This window comes from Macaca thibetana, chromosome 15 (assembly GCF_024542745.1).
Source record: "Macaca thibetana thibetana isolate TM-01 chromosome 15, ASM2454274v1, whole genome shotgun sequence".
In the NCBI taxonomy this organism is placed as follows: Eukaryota; Metazoa; Chordata; class Mammalia; order Primates; family Cercopithecidae; genus Macaca; species Macaca thibetana.
This window is the reverse complement of record NC_065592.1, coordinates 108959097-108962101: the sequence shown is the minus strand read 5'-3', so window position 1 is coordinate 108962101 and position 3005 is coordinate 108959097. Positions and strand designations below refer to the sequence as shown.

The 3005-nt window shown below is 31.7% G+C and overlaps 1 pseudogene; it reads left to right on the top strand.

Annotated features, from left to right (window-relative positions):
* Positions 1-400: 400 nt before the first annotated feature.
* LOC126938203 (uncharacterized) lies at positions 401-610 on the top strand (annotated as a pseudogene).
* Positions 611-3005: the final 2395 nt, after the last annotated feature.

Genomic DNA, 3005 nt, shown 5'->3' with positions numbered 1-3005 from the left:
TTTACAATATATATACCCAGGTAAGGGTTGGCTGGTTAATAAGGTGTATGCATGTTGAAATTGACTAAGTACTGAATTTGACGAGCTGAACCAGTCTGCTCTCACTAGTAGTTCACATAGGTTATTGTTTTCCCACATCCTTGCAAATACTTGGCCTTATCTGATTTTCTAATGCTTGTTTATCTCATGGATATCTAGTTGCAGTTTTTGAATTTGTTTAAATCACTCTTATCTGATTTTCAATACATTTGAGCATTCTTCATACATCCTTTAGCCATTTAGGTTTCCACTTCTGCGAATTGCCTATATATATTCTTTGTCTATTTTTCAATTAGTTTTCCTCTTTATTATTGAATGATTTGCATATGTTTTCTTGTACATCCTAAATACCAGTTAGCACATAGCTTCTCCGCCTTTTGGCTAAGATCAAGTGTGGTATCTGTTCTTATCAGTTTAAATACTACTTAGCAAATTGGTTTCAGTTTGGCTGTGGGGTCCTTCATTGAACAATTCTGATGAAGTCAAATTAACAATTCCTTACGTTTTGTTTCTGCTTTTGGTATCTTGCTTAAGAGTTCTTTCCCATACCAGGGTCATAAAGTTAGCCTATAGTTTCTTCTGTAGCTTTATAGTTTTGCCATTCATATTTAGATGTTTAGTATGTATACACATATATACATATATATTTTCACACACATATAAACACACACCCCTCTATATGCATATATATATGTATACAGTATGAGATATAAATCTGTTTTTCCTCAATATGGTAAACTTACTTTCCCATTATCATAAACAGGTTTTTTCTTTCCCCAAGGATTTGTGGTATCATGTTTATGGTATCTAAGACTTCCATCTGAGATCTCCGTTCTGTTCCATTTCTTCATTTACGTTTTTACACCAGTACCATACTATTGTTTGTGTTTTTTAAAAAATTATTATAGCTTTGTTTTAATCTTGAGTGTGGTAGAACAAATTCCTGCCCTTTAGTCTTATTTTTCAAAACTGATTTAACTATTTGTGGATCTTCATTCTTCTATATACATTTTAAAATAGGTAAAGTCCTTAAAAACATCTGGCTACAATTTCAATTGGCATGCTGTAGACTGATGCATCATTTGTCGGTTGGGGGCGTGGATGCTTTTAGAATGTTAGATGATCTTATCTGTAAAGATAAACTATTTCTCCATTTATTTAGAACTTCACGTCTTGTAATAGGTTTTTAAAACTTTAACCATGGAGGTCTTTCACATTCTTTCAAAAGTTTACTGACTTGTTATAGTTGTTTTTATTGCTGTGTATAGCAGCTTATTTCCTAATTATGTTTTCTAGATGGTCTTTACTGCTGCAGAGAAATGTTATTGACTTTTTAAAACTGATCTTGTATACAGCAACTTTGCTGAACTTCCTGATTTGTTTTACCTTCCTGACCTGTTATAATATCTATGTATAATACTGCTCTTTGCCTTTAGAAGATAATTTTGGCCTGAAGTCTTTTGATAGATTTAAGATCAAGATTGGTATTCTGACCTTTTTAATTGTTTATATTTCTTTTGTATATGTTTTTAGTGCTTTTAATTTCTACCTTTCTATGTCTTTTTGTTGTAAAGTGTAAGAATGTCTTATTCTCATACTTAGCACTTTGTTTTATAATCCAATATGAGTGCCATTTACTATAATTACTGCTATATCAGGATTTATTTTTTCATTTTATACTTCCTTTTACTATGTGGCTTCTTCTTCCTCTTCGTAGTTCATCTTGTGTTCTTCCAAATAAACAAAAATGATTTCTGCTGCTTTGAGTTTTATATTCTAATTTATTCATCTAGCAAGTTATCTCTAAGTTGTCCTTTTTGACTGGGGCTTATTTCACTTAACATAATGTCTTAAAGTTTCATCCATGTTGTAGTATGTATCAGAATTTCATTCTTTTTAAAGGCTGAATAATATTTCATTGGATGTATATACCATATTTTGTTTCTGCATTCATCTATCAATGGATAGTTGAGTTGCTTCCACTTTTGGCTATTGCGATAATGTTGCTATTATTCACAATAGCAACAACATTGCTCTATGTCTGTCTTTCTGTCTTTCAGTATCACACTATTTTGATTACTGTAGCTTTGAAATAAGAAAGTGTATGACTTTCAACTTTGTTATCTTACAAGATTGAGTTGGCTATGTGCAGTCTCTTGAGATTCTGTATGAATTTTAGAATGGATTTTTTATTTCTACAAAAAAGCATTGGAATATCAACAGGGATTGCACTGAATCTGTAGAATGCTTTGGGTAGCAGTGACATCTTAACAATATCAAGTCTTCCAATTCATGAACACAGGTTTTGTTTGCCATTTATTTGTGTCTTCTTTAATATTTTTCAGCAATATTTTGTAGTTTTTAGTGTACAAGTCTTTCTTTCACCTCCTTAGTTGTATTAATTCCTAAGTGGTTTTTGTTGTTATTGTTTGTGGCTGAAGGAGATGCTATTGTAAGTTGAAATATTTTCTTAATTTCCTTTTTGGATTATTCATTGCTAATGTATAGAAAAGCAATGATTTTTGCATGTCAATTTTGTGATTTTGCAGCTTTCCCAAATTAGTTTATTAGCTCTAACAGATTTGTTTGTGTAGAATCTCTAGGGTTTCCTACATGTAAAATGATATCATCTGTGAACAGAGACAATGTTACTCCTTCTTTTCCAATTGCGATGCCTTTAATTTTTCTTTCTTACCTAACTGCACTGACTACAAATTCTAGTACTATGTTAAATAGAAGTGGCAAAACAGCATCCTTGCCTTATTCCTGATCTTAGTGGAAAAGCTTTCAGTCTTTCACCATTGAGTATGATGTTTGAGCTGTGTGTTGTTCATACATGGCTTTTATTACATTGTGGTAATTTCCTTCCAGTCCTAGTTTGTTTGTTTGTTTGTTTTTAAATCATGACAGGGTATTGAACTATGTCAAATGCTTTCTCTGTATCAGTTGAGATGATTGTGTGTTTT